This window comes from Ictidomys tridecemlineatus, chromosome 2, assembly GCF_052094955.1.
Source record: "Ictidomys tridecemlineatus isolate mIctTri1 chromosome 2, mIctTri1.hap1, whole genome shotgun sequence".
Taxonomy (NCBI): domain Eukaryota; kingdom Metazoa; phylum Chordata; class Mammalia; order Rodentia; family Sciuridae; genus Ictidomys; species Ictidomys tridecemlineatus.
Genome location: NC_135478.1, coordinates 60,729,088 through 60,748,988, shown reverse-complemented (window position 1 = coordinate 60,748,988; position 19,901 = coordinate 60,729,088). Strand labels below are relative to the sequence as shown.

At 33.2% G+C, this 19,901-nt stretch overlaps 2 protein-coding genes across 3 annotated transcripts in view; one reads left to right on the top strand and one right to left on the bottom strand.

The window, feature by feature from the left end:
* Positions 1 to 19,901, bottom strand: part of LOC144375101 (semaphorin-3A-like) — a 268,754-nt gene that overhangs the window by 91,129 nt on the left and 157,724 nt on the right. The gene's annotated exons all lie outside the window — the stretch shown is intronic.
* The window catches only part of LOC144370521 (dystrophin-like), a 129,284-nt gene that overhangs the window by 47,096 nt on the left and 62,287 nt on the right, over positions 1 to 19,901 (top strand). The window lies entirely within an intron of this gene.

Below are 19,901 nucleotides of genomic sequence, written 5' to 3'. Positions count from 1 at the left end.
ATTATTTCTTAGGAGCTCATTCCATGTCACACATTTGTCTGCCTAAGTACACAAATAGATAATGTTGTTTGTTTTGGAAATTGGTGTTTTAATATCTCGAATGACTTGACTTTAATATCTTATATCAAATAAGCTATAAAATTACAGAATAAAAATAAGAGCTATATGTATCTCTGGAACTAGTCCTTTCATTTCAATATTGTGCTATTTCTTATTCTTTTTGAATTAAAAGTGAAATCACTTCTGGATCCAGTGAAGAAAAGAAATCCAGTCAATTGATAAAGGAGTAATGCCATCATATATACTCACACTAACTAAATTTTTATATCAACACAGTTTCTAAATGCATCATTGTCATTTGATATGTGAATCACTGCTAATCAGCTAATATTCATTCCTTTTCGTGTTTTGTAGACATGGTGGTCAGGAGACTAGTGACCCTGCATTATAGTTATATATAATATAACTATATTTAGTTACACACTAAATATCATTGTGTCCATGCATCTTAACCTGAAACACTTAGAATGACAGGTCCCTGGCTAAACTCATAGTTAGCAATTTGTTCATACTGATAAATTTAATATTAGTATAGTTGACACCAAATGTAATAATATTGATTACTGTGTTTGTAAGGAGCTATTACTGCAAGTTGAATTTAGCTAGGTTATTGAATCCTCATGAGATGCAGTTGTGGATATAATTCCATCTCTCAACAAAATTTCTACAGCAGGCAAATGGGCTTACTACCTTCATGGACTTTTTGAAGGAGGATAGTTTTGAGTTCAGTTATTTCAATGAATATGTATTTCCTCTTAAAGGCATTCATCACTGTCATTATATAGTAGTAAAAATAGCAAAGTAGTGCATACATTGTACAGCTACTGGTTGGGAACTTTCAAAATTAGATTGCAGTTAATTTTATTTTTGACAGAAGTGCATGGATCAAATCACACAACTATAGTAGGTAATGCTGTGGTGTAATATACATGTTCAGTGAAGGTACAGTGCAACAAAAATATTGTGTAATAAGTTAAAATAATTATTTTCTGAACAAAACATAGCTAAATTAGTACCCTACTAGATATATTAAACATAAAAGTTATCTAATCATTTGGACAGAGATTATATAGATGCCTACCTATATCTGAAAATCTTCATTAACAGCTAATACACTAGCTAAGGTATAACTAAAGATGAGTGAGAAACAATACATGTAAGCAACATTTATTCTTATTTCAGAGCCAATATTAACATCGCTAATCAATTGTGATTCTTATATGTAAGAAGTTAATAGTATTCATAACATAGACAATGTCACCATAATTTAGAAACAATTAAAACCTTTGAAAGTTTTAGATTCTATTAGGAATAACTTGTACTTTGTATTTTAAGAAAAACATTGTCTTAATAAAATTTACCAAAATAAAATTTCTAGGTTAAATCACCAAATCTTGTTTTGAAATATTTCATATAAAGCATGAACATAGAAATGTTTGCATTACAGCTTTAACTTACCAAAAGTTTTGCACCAAAGGCTTTTAATAATCAAAATCTCATCATGAAAGTAGAAATTATCCATTTAGGAGTCCAAAACAAAATAATTTATCCTAATGTCTCTGTATAACTGATTTTACTGAAAGTTTCTATTTCATTGGTGTATGATACAACACACTCTTGGGACCTCAGCCATACCTTTTCCTCACTCAGCTTTCCCTGAACTCTGACTCTTTGCCTTCATTTTCTTTCTAGTCATCAAAGCCTAGATGTTTCTAGGAGTTAAATCTTAGCATGTTCACAATTTCCAGCAAATCTCTAGCCATAAGTGATGGCTTTGATGATTAAGCACCCTTCAGTTGGGTTAACCCAACATTCAGAATCAGAACAGAGATCCCATTTCACTTAGCAGAAATCTGCCTCATATTATGTTCTTTACTTCCTCTCTTAACCAACTCCCTTGTCACTGTTTCCTAGGATCATTTCCAAAATGAATTAATTGCACGCATATTCTTGTCTTAGGGTCAGCTTGTATGAGAACTTTTACTAGGGCAATTATAAAAAAAATAGTAATAATAAAGGCATATACCCTGTGGAATAAACACTTGTCAATAGAAATCCTTGGAAATCTTTTATGCCTATAGTGTAGAATTCCCCAAATATGAACCTAGCTTATAAAGATGAGAAGTAGGCTTTATTTTTTGCTATAATAGAATCAACCTAGGTACTCAAGTTTTAATAACTTACCTCTATTTACTTGCTTAAGTCTGCCCAGAAATCTATGACATATTGAAGCTAATATAACCATTTTATACATGAAAAAGTAAATAAATATAAAGTAAGCAGGCAAAGTTGACCTCACTAGTATTAGTGAAGCCAGAACTTTAACCCAAGCAAAACAACCCCAAAATCTCTGCTTTTAGCTATCTTTCATGTAGTTATTTCTAGGATGTTATGTTGAGCATAGTGAAGGCAAATGTGGATAAAATAAGGTAGAATATTAAGTCTGTCATGCCCAATTCAAAGGAAAATATCCTAGAATCTAGTTCTAGATGATTTGATGTCAACTTACAAAGATTCCATAAAAGAAAAGAAGAAGGGGAGAAGGAAAGGTATAATAAAGAAAAACAAGTAAATAAAGGGAAATAAAGAAGCCATTCATACATCATTTCAATTGGCTTATTTAAATTGATGATAGTATAGATGCTGTATTGTGGATAAAATATGCTGTATTTTTGGTAGACAGGTGTGTTAGCCAGATATTCATTGCTGTGTTCAAAATATCTGAAATAATCAACTTAAAAGAGGAAAGCTTTAATTTGGCTCATTGTTTCACAAGTTTCAGTACATGTTCAACCAGAAGCATTGCTTTGAGCTTGAGGTGAGGAGAATATCATAGTGCAGGGCATGGCAGAGGAAAGCTTCTCAGCTTAAGCTAGCTGGAAAGGAGAGAGTATGGGAAGACAGACAGATATCAGAGAAACAGAAAGAGAGAAAGAAAAGGAACAGGGATAAGTGAACCTACTTGCTCCAACCATGCTTCACCTGCCTAAAGTTTTTACTGACTCCCAGAAGTCCATTCAGCTACCATTAATCTGCTTATAAAGTCAGAGGCCTCATGATCTAATCACTTCCACAAAGCACCACCTCTGAACATTGCTTTATTAGAGACCAAGCCTTCAACACGTAAGACTTTGGGGGACATTTTAAATCTAAACCATGCTATCAAGAGTGTGACAAGAATAATGAACATATGAAGAAAGCTCACAGGTGAGAGCAGAAGAGTTGTTCCTAATATATACTTTAAGTAGGATCAAGAAATAAAGGCAGCCCTTGTTCAACCAAAACTGCACAAGGAAAAACTGGTAGTAAACTCAAAAAGCAAAGATGTTCAAGTTTTATGGATGGCTATTGAGACTTATAATGAGTTGATAGGATAAGTAGTAATATAAGGAGTGAGAATTTATCTTTTCCAAAATATTTATTAAGTTCTTGCTATGTGCCAGGCATTATTTCTATGTGATTAAAAAATGGTGAACAAAACCAATGTATCTTTCCCTTTAGACAATTTTTATTATAGTAGTAGGAGATAGAACATAAGGAAATAAACAATAAATAAATAAGTAAATATTGAATATTACAAGGTAATATATATTGTTTTTAAAAAAACAACGTAGAGTTCAATAAGGGAATACAGGACCATTAAAGAGTTAGGAGTAGATAGAATGGCAAGAGATGGGTTTGTACTTTTAAATAGATTATAAAGGACATTTGAGCTAAACTGGAAGAAAATAAGGGAGTCAGCCCTGCTGTCTGGGTAGAGGAAACAAAGACCCAAATGTGGGAGTGAACCCTTCTTGATCAGGGAACAGCAAGAAAGCCAATGTAGCTGGAGTAAAGCATGATATGGAGAGGGAAATAGGGGATAAGATCATAGGCTTTTTGGGAGTCCCAATTATGGATGACCTAGTGGGATATTATAAGGATTACCTTTCACTCTGAGAGAGATGGGAGCCATTGTTGGTTTTGGAACAGGTGAGTGACATGATCTGATGTATGTTTTAATAAGATCACACTGACTCTTGCGTTGAGTATAGAAGTATACGGAACCAAGGGTAAAAGAAGAGTCCAGTTGAATGAGAGATAGATCCTGGTGGCTTGGACTAGGTAATAGTAAGAGAATGTTAGATTATGAAAAGGTTTTCAAAGTAAATATAGTGAATCCATACCTATATTTAAATCGAACTTGAGAATATGTGAATAAAAAGACTTTCTCAGCAGATTTGGGCCCAAGTAGGAAAATGTTGGTGTTCCTTGAACTTGAAAGAGGATCTCTTGAAGATTATAAAGTTTTTCTTTGATATTTTTGTCTTCTACATTTCAGTTTTGCTTTGAAGTAGGGACAAAAGTACTGGTAACCAAGATACTATAACCTGGTTAAGATCTTTTGCCTTTGGAATCTACTTCATGCTATTTAAGCACAAATTTAATAATGCCAATCACTTAAATGAAGACAACATCATTGCCATGAGCAAAGTGACTATTTTTATATTCTGGTACTAGGGGAAGTAGATAATAGCAGGAGGCACCATATGTACAAATCTGAACAAAATACCTGAAGGAAAATAAAAGAATGATTGTTTATGTGCATATTGTAATACAGGGCATGCTAGAAAAAGCATTGGATTTTTTTTTATCAATTTAATAATGTAACAGCTGAAAGACTTTGCAGTTATTCTAAATTAAATAATCATGGATCGTATAAAATCTCAAAGCCAATTTTGATTACAAATGCCTTTTGAATTCTACTTAAAATTTCTCATTTAACAGTTTAGTACATGGAAAATATAATTTTTCTTAATGTATTATTACCACATTGTAAAACTGATCTTTCAGCCTATATATAAATATTTTGAATAATGTAATCAGCTAATGATTTCTCTGAGGAAAATTGAATTCTTTCAACTAGCACGTTTATTTAGTTATAAATATTTTCCTCATCTGTTTGTATGATATGGGATATATTTGTTTGATTTGCTACATATATATATATTTCTGTACTACATATAAATATTAATTTATCAATTATAGTATGAATCCTGCTTAAATCATTGGTAGAGTACCTAATTTTTCATGTATCTTATAGTGAAGAGATTATAAACATTGTATTATGGACATATCTGGCTCATATTTATATGTGCTTTGATATTGTTTTCTTTTACATTTTATTCTTATCTCTCTTTTATAGAATACTATTTTTCCTTTCTCCCCACCATTATTTTATCATGTCCAAGAGTTGTGCTACATTGATTTCTTGCTGCAATTTATTCCCAATTCAGCTAAAATATATTTTAAAAACTCACTCTTCTGGGCACAGTGGCACACATCTGTAATCCCAGAAACTTGGGAGACAGAGGCAGTAGGATAACAAGTTCTAGGGAACAAATTAGTGAGACCCTGTCTCAAAATAAAAGATAAAATAAAAAGGACTATGGAAGTACCTCAGTAATAAAGCACTCCTGATTTCAATCCCCAGTGCTAGAAGAAAAAGAAAAAGAACAACTCACTCCTACTCCTTCCATTTTGCTAATGGAAATTAAAATTTAAAAATCATGAGGCTGATAGAAATTGTGAGTTTGCAACTTAGTTGTAGGGAGGTTTTCCTTGTATTCCTGAACTATTCAAGCTATGCTTTGACTACTTATGCTGCTATTTTTATCTGTGATATATAATTAGTGATTCATTATTTGCATGAGAACAATATATCACTGTATGAAAAATATTTTGGAAAAAATACATAGTTATGCATACAAAGTATTTTTCACATGTAGATTATAATCTATGCAGAAAAAATTCTAAGGTCAATTTACTTTAGAGTCACAAAAAGTAAATTTTCAAAAATCTTTAGAAGCTCAGGGAAACATAATTAATAAATCTTTTAATGCTTTTTGATTGAACATACTTCCCAATTTGATGCGCCATTAATGTATTGCTTGGCAGCTGATATTACATATTAAGTATAAGTTTTATATAGGGTATTACCTTCATCTTCCAGATAAAGACAAATTCCAGAAAGTGAGAATGAAGTAGAGTTTGAGTCTTTGGCACTCCAATTTCTCTTCTTCAATTTTAAGATGATCTAATTCCTAAAGGCTACTGCCAAAGGAGATACTAATGGGGTTTTCTATTTTTTTTCTTAGAATTAGAGGTTGTATGCCTCTTTGTTAACCAAGTTACAAAGTGTCTCAAGGCATTTCTGATACCTTAAACTGCTCAAAGCTATTATTTTCACCCTCCCCAAATGTGAAAATAATAGTTCAGTGCTTTATAAATCTAAAGCACATATGCATGCTTTTACAGGTATGTATACTCATTGTATGCTACATTTATCAAGATAATGATGATGATGAATCAGGCATGGCAAAAAATAAAATTTTCAGATTTTACAATGGATTGCAAAAGAGCCATCTACTTCCCTGTGGTAACCAACATCCATCATATGCCCAACCACCAGGAGGAAAAAAATAATATCTTCTTTTTCTTCTTTAGTAAAGATGCATCTTCATCTCCTGTAACACTACCTGGCACCCAATAGACACTCAATAAAACTCTTAAATGAATGTCTGACAGTCTGGCACATCCTAGAATGAACTCTGTGATAGAAAAGGACAGAGTAATGTTAGTCTATTGGTCCCAAGATTAAAAGAAAAAATAAAATTAGCCTCTGTTATATTATATCCTGAATCATCCTGGCATTTGAGTTCTTAAAAAAAATATGCAAATATCACCAGGAAGATATTTTAGTTGGGCTCATACATGCTGAAATTTAAATCAATCATTGATGAAAGTATGTGGCAGGCAACCCATATATAATTCAAATATTACTAATATTTTTCCTAGTCACTGAAATTTCATTATATGGCCATAACAAGCATTAGGCTAGAGAGTTTGTGAAAGCACGGGATTTGAACCTGAAAGACTTGGATACTGAACCTGATTCTTAAAAGCTATGCACTTAGGCAAGTCAAATAAAATTGGTAAACCTCCCTTTTTTGGTACCAGGGATTGAACCCAGAGCTGCTCAATCACTGAGCCAAATTCCCAGCCCTTTTTATGTTTTATTTAGAGAGAGGGTCTCACTGAGTTGCTTACGGGCCTTACTAAATTGATGAGGCTGGCTTTGAACTCATGATCTTCCTGCCTCAGCCTCCCAAGCTTCTGGGAATACAGGCATGCACCACTGCACCCAGATTAACCCTGTTTTCTCAGTATTGAAATTGAATCAATGACAATACCTGTCCAAGACTACTTTATAATACTGTTGTGAAGATAGTGTGAATTTAAGTAAGATTATACAGAAATATTCTTACTGAAATTCATGACTATGTAAATTTCAAGGTTTGTGTTTTAATTAGCTTTTTCCTTGCTGTGACTAAAAGACCCAACCAGAAAAATTTTAGAGAAAGAAAAGTATATTTGGGGGTTCATGGTTTCAGAGGTCTCAGCCCATGGACTGCCAATTTCATTCCTCAGGTCTTGAGATGAGGCAGAATATTATGGCAGAAGAGTGTGGCAGAAGGAAGCAGTTAACATGATGATCAGGAAGCAGAGAGTGACTCCCACTCTCCAGATAAAAAATACATATCCCAAAGCCATGTACCTATGGCCCACCTCCTCCAGGCACATCCAACCTGCCTCTAGTTACAACTCAGGGATTAATTCACTGAAAATTTTTCCTTCAAACCTTCTTGCATTTTCTCACACATGGCTTTTGGTGGACACCACATCTAAAACATAACATTCAACCCCTGGCCCCCAAAAGCTCAACAATCATCTGAAAGCACAAAAGACATTTACTCCATTCTCAAGAGTCTCCACAGTCTTAACAGTTCGGAGATTGCTCAAAGTTCAAGTCCAAAGTCTTCTCTGAGGCTCAAGACAGTCTCTCATTGTGAGCTCCTGTAAAATTAAAAGGAGTTTACAAGTATAAAATATATAAAGATAGAGAATAAACATTTTCATTCATAAGAATAGGGACATAGAAATAAAGGATAGAATATGTACCCCAAAGCCCCCAATGACTGACCTCCTTCAGCCACACCCCACTTGCCTCCAGTTACTACCAGTTAATCCCATCAATGATTAATTCAATAATTATGTTCAAGCCATAACTTACTCATTTCTCTTCCAAACCTTCTTATATCTTCTCACACGTGAGTTTTTTGGGGACATTACATCTAAACAATAACAATTTGTAAACTCCATATTGCTTTATCAATTATCCCCAAATCATAAAAATTAGTGTAAAATGAATTTCCATGTAAACAACTCTGAAAAAGAAATTATATTTAAGAATGTATTAAAATTTTTATAATTGCATATTCATATTTTAAAACTTTAAATAAATGTTAACAACCACATAAAATATACATAAAGGTATTTCCAGTGTTGGCATATAGGTTAAAGTTTAAAAAGTTTAAAAGAAGAGAACACATGTAGACTAAAAATGTTTGCTTTTGATAAAATTTCTCTCAGAAAATGTTATATATTTTCAATCACGTTTCTTCATCTCCAGAGCTATTTATTCAGGGGTAATAATTTCCATTCACCTATCACTTTTATAATATTCATCTTAATATGCAAAAGTGAAAAATCTAAATCACGCCAAGTCTCCATGTACCATAATGTTTAACAAGAAGAGATTGTTGTTTTCTTGTTTGTTTGTATATTTCTTTCTTTATAGCTTTGCTTTTTAAATGAAATATGTAAAATTCATTTTTTCAATTTCTATTTCAGCAGTTCAAGACTCTGTGTTCTAAGTTTAGAACCATGACTTAAAATAAAATTAGTGTAGCTCTAGGTGAGGAATAATTGAATCAATAATGGGTTTTTATCCCCTTTTATCTTTGGAGACTTGAATTTTGCCCTTATTACTTACTTTTGTAGTTTTTCTTTTACCATTTTAAAAATCTAGTTTGTATTCATTTTTCCTGCTTAAATGTATAACCATGAGTATGTTAATACTGTAATAATTTTAAGCTGATCATTATGAAGTGCCATCATGTCAGTTAAATGTTCCAATACCAGCAATTTCATATAGTTCAACTTGGTATAATTCCCTTTAGTGAAGTCTGATTATTTTTTAGTATTATGCATATTATTAATCATTTTCAGAAAACAAATTAAGATATTTGTGTTTTAAACCACATATGACTAAGGGGCACCAATAACTACCAATCACCAAATTTAATTTGCCAAATTTTAGACAAAAGGATAAAGACATTCTTATCATTAGAGTAAACTAAGTGGTAAGGAAATTGAGTAGAGAGTTTGGATCCTGCTTCCTTTCATGTTTTTGGTTTGTTTGTTTCTTTTGGGGTTCTAAAATTGTTTTTCTTTAGACTTATGAATTTATGTTCAGAACAATTTATGAAAGAGTAGTTTTTCTTTTCTATTCCCCTATGGAAACACCATAGTAAAGTATGTTGCACAAACATCAAGAACATGAGTTATTTAAAAACTGGGCATAATTTTACCAAACATGTTTACAATTTCAAAAGTAGTCTAATATCATTTGCATTAATTTGTGCACATTTGGTTACATTTTATCATGTATAAACCTGCTTGATCATTCATAATGGATTTTCAGTTCTTTATAAAAAGAGCAAGATATTCCTGACTGCATATTTAAATAGAATAAAGACTATAAAGTGAAAAAGAAGAAAATATCCTGCTTTCTTTTCTTCATCCCATTCCCTTGACCATTACCAATTTTTGATATTTCTTTGTATCTTTGAATTGCTTTCCAATTTCTCTCTATAAATCCAGCTGACCCTCCTCTGCCCAGTTAAAAAAGACTTAAAAGTATATCCTGGTTCTAAAAAATTTGGAAAAGTAAATGCCATATGTCCAATTTTCAAGTAAGAGAAAAACAATTGCTTCCTTACATCTCTCCTTTGCCCTATGTAAGTCAATTTTTCTATTAGGATTTTCTATAAAATGATTTAGACAATGTGCACAACTTAATACAAAAGGCATCTATTAATAACTGACTTGTGGAATAGTTTTCAGTTTAGTTGGTGCCAATGGACTAGACTCGTGTTTGAGGAACCCTTGGAACAGTGTAATACAGGTTTTGTGTTTTCTTGTTGTTTTAACTGATGCCCTGTGACATCTGTGAGTCAGGGGCAGACATAATTCTAAATGAAGAACTTTGTTTGTTGTTAGGTATTTAAGGTACTGTGAGGAAACCAGGGGAAATTCAGGCATAAAATGCAGATATACTATTATTCTTCAATTTCCTCTAAGTGCTAAATAACCAGTAAGATTGAAAAAAAAAATCTAGAGTGATATCTGAACAACTCACAGCTGTTCAAGACTGAATGTATATCTGTAACAGCTGACAAACAATGTAACAGATCTTAAATTTCAGTGACAGCATTCAAATGGTATTTTCATGAACAAGTTCAAATCAACTTTTCATTTCAATTCAGCCAATATTTATTAAGGTCCATGTACTTTGCCCAACACTCTAAAAATAATAGAAAAATATGAGATGTGATCATTCCATTTGGGCAATTTGTAATATTATAGATTATACATAGTTATGCAAAGTTATGCACAGAATAGTTATGCAAAGAAGTTGGAAAGTAATAGCGGCATTAAGAACATAATACAGACGAAAATATGCATGATAGGGCAGAAGTATAACTGAATTCATGAAGAGGAGAAAGCAATGTAGAAAGAAAAAACTGGAAGAAGGAGAAAGAGGGAAGAATCAGAAACGGAGGAAGAAGCCTTATATTGAGGTTGAATATAATTGTTTGAACAATGCTAATAGCTACCACATATCATTTATGCCAGGTCATGTTCTAAATTCTTGTAGTAACTCATATTATCACTATAACTACCTTATGAGGAAGGCACTACTATTATACTGTTTTCAGATAGAAAAACTAAGGTCAGCAGCAGGTAAGTAACTTGCTCAGATGAATTTATAAAGAGAATAGTCCCCATCCAAGGTGGTCATAGGATATAGACAAGGATAATCTTTAAAGTGGCAGAATCAATCTGTAGTAAACAAAAATAAAAATATGAAAATAGGAGATTTTTTTGCCCTAGCTGGGCTGATTTAGAAACTATATCCTCTTAATCTGGGTCTTTGTGCTAGTGCTCACATTATTAATATTCAGTAGAATGTCCCCCAACATCTAGAGCACCTTCTTTCATATGCTGGTGGAAAAACTTGTGGGCTGAATTCTCAATAAATGTTTATATTTGGCTATTTACTATAGTTGGTTGTGGAAGGGTTTTCTGTAAGGAACATATAATCCCAACCTGGGAACAAATTCAAGAGTATCTGAGTTTTCACTAATCTATGGAATGAAATTCCCTGCACTTTCTTCCTGCTCCTGCTATTTTTAAATATCTTGATATATAAACTTAAACAGAATCAGTCATTAACTGGTTAATGCCCTCCACCTGATAGATGCCTCATTTATTAGGCCCAATAATCTGTGAATCTGTTGTACCATCTTCAGATCTTGCTTATCTGTTTTGCCACTTTCACTAAATAAGTTTCCCATTGTGTGAAAGTCATAGTTTTTAGTCATGAGATTGTATACAGTTGTTCACTGAGATGGGGTTAGAGGAAAAGATGGATGGGAAAGGAACATAAAAAGATAGCCAGATTTTATGAGTAAGTATAGAAGAAGAAAGAAAATATTACTCCCCAAATTTCTGTCTCTAGTCAAGACTTCTTATCTAAACTCAGATACACACATGCACACACATTGAAGTCTAATGAACACCTTAAACTTAACCTGCCCATACACCTTAACCTCATTCTCCTGTAATTTTCCACATTGTTGGTAATGGCAGTTCTGTTCTTCTAGTTGTTCATTCCAAAATTCTTAGTGTTATCCATGAATCTTCTCTGTACCAATATGCATACAATTGGTGACCTAATACCAAGGGCTCCACTTTTAGAATGTATCCAGAATTGCCACCAATTTAATTTCAAACCACCATCATCTTCAATATGGATGATATCAACAATCTATATAAACAGATCTCCCACTTTGTTTCCTTGTCCCTCATAGAGGAGACTCTCAACCCACTAGCCAGAAGGAGCCATTTAAATAAAAACTTAGATCATATCACTCCTCTGCTTAAAACCTCTAAGGTTCTCCATCCTCTTCTGAGTAAACAGGAAGCTCTTAATATGTTTGCAAGGCCACACATGAGCTGCCCACTCCATTTTCTCTCTGATATTCCCCTGGAAGTCTCGGGCTCATGTGCTTCAATAATAATCACCTTCTTAATGTTTTGACACTCTTTCCACAAAGACACATTCCAATGTCAAGGCCTTGTGGTTGCTTTCCTTGCCTTGAAAATCCATGTGATTTTTCATGTGGCTCACTCCTTCATTTTCAACAGATCTTTACTTTAAATTAACTTTGCACATCCTAAGATTCTAAATCCCCACTTAGATCTTTGATTTCATCATTTCCTCCTTTGGTTTTGCTCCTTAGCACTTACGACTATTTAGTTGGCTAGAGTTTATTTATTTAAACTGTTTATTGACCTTCCAGGCCCACTACTCTTACCTCAGGACATAAAATGTGTCTGCAATATGATAGGATTTAAACAAAGATTTATTGATTAAATGAATGGAGACAGAGCTGTAAGCTCAGAGAAAAAGAAACCTAGAAGATACTTCACTAAGGAAATGAGATCTATGTGATGAAAGCCATGGCATAACATTACTGAATGCTGCAAAGGAGGAAAATGATGTAATGAAGAGGCTATTAATGAATGAGTAAATAGAATTTCCATCAGGAAATAAATATGGTTGTTAAAAAGTGAATTATAGGTGCTTCTGGCCATCTGCAGATATGAGGCATTCAGATAAATGAAAACTGAGGAATCAGTAGAAAGTAAATTTGCATTTGTTTACAAAAAATGAAGTTAAGTATATTTTGAACCAGATTATCTTTGAGATATAAAAATCACTATGGGATAAGACACTGAAACATAATTTCATATTTCATTTTAACTAACATTTTTTATGTCTAAAATTTTATCATTTCATTTTTTCTTGTAATTTTTTTGACCAAGAAAACACCAAAAACTTATTAAGTAAATATTTTATTAGCAAGTACAAACTATCAAAGATGAATTAATGTTTGTGCACACAATTGACTTATTTCAAATCTTAATAACACTTAAAAACTCAGAAAGGTGTGTTTGAGCTTTTTTCTTGGCACAAAATGCAGGAGTAAAGACACTTGTAAATTATGGATATCCCTATTTAATAACAGGGTGCTGAGTTTTAAGAAAGCGCTGAATTGCATTCCACATTTGGGATCTGGGAAATGCTTTTATTTCCATAAGCATAGAGAAAACATAGCAGAAATTATGCTATTTTAAATACCAGGCATCATATTGGCACTTTTCAGAATGTTTAATAAATAAAGAACTTTGCTGTAGGTAATAGAAAACACTTAAGAATTCAGTAAGTTCTTCTTAAGTTTACTTTCATTAGAAGCAATTTAAATGAGTCTGATTTATCAGATATCACTATCTTTTACTCTAGACCTGTTTGGTTTCTACAGTATCTATTTAGACATTCATATAAATAGGTGTACCATTTACTTGAGTAAAGGCAGGCTCTGTAATGAAATACTGTGACATCAAGGGATTTGTTGTCACTTTACATTAAATGGAAGAAAAAAACTAAACAGTAAAATTCTACCCCTTATGATAGAGAACAGGGCATAGTTAAATTCAGTGTTACTTGAGACCTTTATCTCAACTTGATTACCTGGCAAATTGGTCCCTTGTTTGGTTCCCTAGATAAATTGTTTGTAGTTTCTAGTTTCTCTTCTAAGCCTGTTGAAGACATATATTCCACAATACTCAAATAAAGAAAGTACTTTTAGGTTCAAATTATTTATGTATAAATCTCCTTTAAAATGGATTTTCTTCTGAAAAAGAGACTCACATTTTAAAGTCTTTATTTTTATATCTCAAAGTTAAAGCCTGTATACTATTGTTTTTATTATCAATGCACCCTTATTTAAACAATAAGCTTTTCAAATAGAAACATGAATTGAAGCAAAATGGCTAATACATTCATGTTTTCACTTACTTTAGGTATATGGATTCTATCATACATTTGTGAAACTATTTTGCTATCTAATTTTTCCCTACTCATAGTATACATTTAAATTAGGGTCTTCTTGATACAATTTAATATTGTGAACCAGAGTTATAGTGATGCTATTTTAAAATAATAAACATTTATATTATATAAACTTTAGTACAAGCAACTTCCAGAAATTAAAATTTTCTTTTTAACTTTTTACGTTTAAATTTTTCTTTTGTAGGAATAGTGATTTTAAAATAAACATTTTATAGAATTGCATTTAGGCAGTGAGGAAGTCAACTTACCAGGATACACCAAAATTCAGAGGGGAGTTCACTAAAAAGTAGATACTTCATCATTTTGACATCATATTTTCATCATTTTTATCATAAGGAACTATTCAGGGAGATAAATGTAAATGCTATAATCTAAAGTGATCCTTCAGATTTTTCTATCATCATAGCAACTGTAGGGATATAGTTTCATTTTTATAAAGTCAAAAACTATAAAGATCACTTATTTGTATTTTTTTACTTAAAAATCATTTATTATTAGACTGACTTTGGTGCAAGATTAGGATTAGAAAGTACAGAGTACTCATAAATATATGTTAAAACTGAATAGTCCAAATGGACACATATCAATTCTTCCACAGTTTAGTGAACATTTCTCTGGTAAACTTTAATCTTCTGTCTGAAGATTAAGTATTGCTATCACTGGTTTCCTTATCTAATTCATTATCCAGAACACCACTCATATAAGATGGGCTCTATCCCCCAGGTGTGGTGACACACCTCAGTAATATCAGCCACTCAAGAGGCTCAGACAGGAGGATCGAAAGTTCAAGGCAAGCTTCAGTAACTTAGAACGATCTTGTCTCAAAAAAAAAAAAAAAATAGAAAGGACTGGGAAAAAAACCAAATGCAGAATGTTTTCTCTGATATAAGGAGCCTGATTCATAGTTGGGTTTGGAGGGGGGAGCATAGGATGATTAGACCAACTCTAGATAGGGCAAGGGATGAGAGGGAAGCTGAGGGGCATGGGGGTAAAAAAGATGGTGGATTGAGATGGACATCATTACCCTAATTACATGTATGAAGACACGAATGGTGTGAATATACTTTGTGTATAACCAGAGACATGAAAAATTGTGTTCTATATGTGTAATATGAATTGTAATGCATTCTGCTGTCATATATAACAAATTAGAATAAAAATAATTTAAAAACAAATATATACATGAGGAAATAAAACTGAATTTTAAAAAAGTAAGGATTTTTGATATAGTTCAGTAGTAAAGCACCCCTGGGTTCAGTCCCCAGTATCGAAAAAAAGAAAAAAAAAAAGATGTGGCTACCATCAGTACTGTAGTACCAGAGTGCTCTAAACAAATAATGCAATGCAGTTGGCTTTAGGAAATGAACCATCAATACACATACCCTTAGAATTCTAGGCTTGCCCTTCACAGTGTGCAAGAAGAAAAATGTGCATCCATGTAACTCTGATGAATTCATTGCTTGTCTGTCTACCTTTTAAGCAGTGTGATAAACAGAATTAGACCATGTGAAAATTAGGCAATGAAATATTCTAAGCCAATTTTTGAACTGAAAAAAAAAATCAGGATGCTATGATTATGGGATGGCAAAGATTATGCAAAAGATTGCTTATTTCTAGACAAACTAAAATAGTAAAACACTATAAGAGATCTCATCTCTGACTTTAAACTATGGAATGTACTACAAAAGTTTCGTTGATGCATATACCATTATTCTGTGTGCAACGCCTGGGAAACTAGAGTATGTGCATCTATGTTAAAAGGTATTTTCTGGACTCCAACCCATTTTGATAGTATTCTTTAAGAATATACCAAGGAGCTATTATCTAGATATCCAGGAAGTATGATATCCCCTGCCCCAGTTTTTGCTTTTTGCTTTTCTCATTTAAGATAGAAAGATTTCCTGCTTTTGCAACATGCTGCCCTCCACTGCTAAAACCATTCGTAACTTGATTCTGAGAAATTCTACTGCTTTTGAAAGAATTGAGAGCCCTCCAGAGACTTGGAGTAAAATAAGGAAGCTTTGCAGGCACAAATCCTTGGAGAGAGAGAGAGAGAGAGAGAGAGAGAGAGAGAGAGAGAGAGAGAGAGAGAGAGAGAGAGAGAGAGAGAGAGAACCTACACACATGTATAAATTATGTTATCTCACGTTACATCAGAATTATAACTCTATAACTTCTAAATTTTGGTGGGTATGATCCTTCTTTCCTCTCTCGAATTTTTCCTCCCTAGGTGATTAGAGCTATGCATTTTAAACATTCATGCTTCCAGTATACACACAGATGTGACTGCATGGTTGCCCAATGTGAATTTAAGTACTCAGTCAGTGGTCTGCTTGGTATCAATTAAAGGACTTGTGAGAGTTATAGATCTTTGTCACTGGACTAGTACTCAAGGAAAAATAAAGTCCATGACAGGGGAGTGGAGGGGGCATGGGCTCAGGATAGATGGTGGAATGAGATGGACATCATTACCCTAGGTACATGAATGACTGAACATACGGTGTGACACTACATCATGCACAACCAGAGAAATGAAAAATTGTGCTGCAATTGTTTATAGTGAACCAAAATGCATTCTGCTGTCATACATACCTAATTAAAATAAATAAATTAATTAATTTTTAAAAAGAGAAGTTAAATAAAAGTGTTGATGAAATCAGGCTGTTCAGGTCAGAAGAGTTAATAGAAGCAGCAAAGAAGTCACACAGATTTATGTTTCTGGCACCTGACCAAGTAAAAGTAGTGGGACAGCTCTAAACCTGCTGAAAGTTCTAGGCTCAAATATATGAAAACATGGTAGTAAAATTTTACCAGGTGAATAAAGATAAAGAATATTATTGGGGGCTAGAGTTGTGCCTTAATGGTAAAGCACTTGCCTAGCTTGTGTGAGGCAGTGGATTCGATCCTCAGCACCACATAAAAATAAAAATAAAGTTTAAAAAAAGAATATTATTGGTACACTTAAGTCCAGTAACTTTTAGAACATTGATAACAGATGGCAAATTCACTCTATCTTTTCAATTTTTTGGTTATATCATCAGTTTTGTTTTTATCAATAGAAAAATTTTCTTTAATAAACAAGTGTTTGATGTCAAATGCATTTAACAGTAATGTAGTAATAAATTGTTTTCTACTTGTATTGAAAGAAGTTAAAGACAATCTGCTCTGCCCACATTTATATTTTCCACATCCAGCATTTTGAAATTGCTCTTGATAAGATCACTGGTGACCTACTAAATTGCCAAATTGACTTTTCATTCCTAGTCCTAGCTGCATTTAACTTGTTGGCAGCTCTCTCCCTTTCTACTATTCTTTCTTTTCTTGATTTTGAAATAGTAAATTATTCTTGTTCTCCTATGTCTGAAGACAATCTAGCCATTTTCATTCCTTTCTGCTCCTGCTTTCCACAGAGGATCCTCCTTAGACAACCTTTATTCTCATCATTTCCACTCTAAAAACCTTCCTTGAGCAATTTGACCATCTCTCATGCTATTACAACACATATAATTACAAACATGTAATACTGGAAGACAGTTTTAACCTGCATTTCTGCAGATGCATAAATTCACAAGGTATTTCTCCATTACCAGGTCTACTCTTTCCACTATCATTTATCTGACCTGTCAGATAAGTGCTTTTACCTAAGAGTTAAATTTAGATGCTGAAAAAATGATGATGATGATAATGATGATGATGATGATGATGATGATGATGAAGGCTTCCCATCACAAGATGTATGTAAACTTGAAATTATACATAAACCTTTCTCTGTTTGAAATTAATTCATATCACCCATAAATATTCTGAGCTGCCTTGTTTCTGAGGAGATAAGACCTGAAAACACAGCTGTTTTCTGTTTTTTAGCACTGGATGTGAGCATTGACTTTTACCTTTTATAATTGGCATGATCTATATCTTCACCTGCTTCTATGACTCAATTTTTGCCTAAGGCAAGTCCTTATGTATACTATAGACTTGAAGTCTCTGTATGAGACAAAAAATCCTTTAAGATCTACCCACAACCTCTCTACAGCTACCCATTCATACCTGAGGAGTTTTCTGCAGAGCCTATCTTCTGATTAGCCATGAGGTCAATAAGGCCCTCTATTTCTAGCCTAATTTCCAATTCATACATGGTTAAAGTTGTCCTGAATTTTACCTGAAAGTAGGCAAGAATGTTCCTTTTATTGATACTCTTTCAGCTTTATATAAGGTTTGCAAAATAGGAGAGAAGACCCAAAATTATGCATCTCAGAGATTATTTAAAACAGCTGGTACATCTATTGTGGGGAAACAGAGAGACAATCAGACACCTTGCTCTAGAATACAAACAAATCGGAGAGGGAAATATCTAGGTTTACTATACTTGGTATATGAGTGGAAATGTAAACAAAGGGACATGGGAGAAATAAATTTTTAAAGCTCTCTGGCAGGGGCTGGGGATGTGGCTCAAGCGGGTTCGATCCTCAGCAGCACCACATACCAACAAAGATGTTGTGTCCGCCGAGAACTAAGAAAAAAATAAATAAATGTTAAAATTCTCTCTCTCTCTCTCTCTCTCTCTCTCTCTCTCTCTCTCTCTCTCTCTCTCTCCCCCCCCCTCTCTCTCACTCTCTCTTTAAAAAAAAAAAAAAAGCTCTCTGGCACACTGCAGTAGACTATACTCTAACATACATTTGCTATTAAATCATCCCTGCCCAGTTGCCAGTGTTCTTTACTTGTCAGAGTCCAGACTATGTACAAATTGCAAAATATGTATGGCCCAAACAAACTTGCCATTTAATTTTTCCTTCCCAAATTGGATGCCAGCTGCTTATTGGAATTTAGTTTGGTGCATCAGCAATTTCTAAATATGATCATCACTTGCACACACATAAGCCTCATTTGGATGTCACAGACACCTGGGATTTATTCAAGACCTCCTTTCATATAATACACACTCACCAAATTCTGCCATGTATCCATCCTAAACTTCTTTCCCAATTCAACTGAAATGTAAAAACAAGATAGATTTTTTTTGGGGTGGGGGAGCAGTACCAAGGATTAAACTGAGGAGCACTTGACCATTGAACCACATCCCCAGCCCTATTTTGTATTTTATTTAGAGACAGAGTTTCACTGAGTTGCTTAGCGCCTCACTGTTGCTGAGGCTGGCTTTGAATTTGTGATTCTCCCGCCTCAGTCTCTGGGATTATGGGTATGTACCACCATTCCTGGCCCAACTAGATATTTGATTAAATCAACAGATTTATTATTTTTGAATGTATGATAATGATACTTATTGTGTATAAATTTATTGAAAAGAATTTTTACATATTGGAAAAAACATTTTAAAGTATTTTTGAAATAAAATATCAGTTTGTTTCATAATAATCTAGTTGAAGAGGTGAATGATTGAATGTATAAATGAAACAAGATTATAAATGGAGTCATAGCATCTGGCACAACATCATGAGGGCTATGTGTACTATCCTCCTACTTTTGTATATATTGAAAATTTTTGACAATGTTTTTTTTTTGAAAATCATCACTCTTCATTGGCTTCTGAATTGCATGCAGGATTTTTAATTTGAGATCCAAAGCCCATTATTAAACATCTGTAGTCTGTTTTTGATTTGTCTTTCCTTGAGCCTCTGCATTTTAAAAAGTCAGCAAAATCTTCTCATGTTACCTGTCCTTACATATATGTTACCTATTA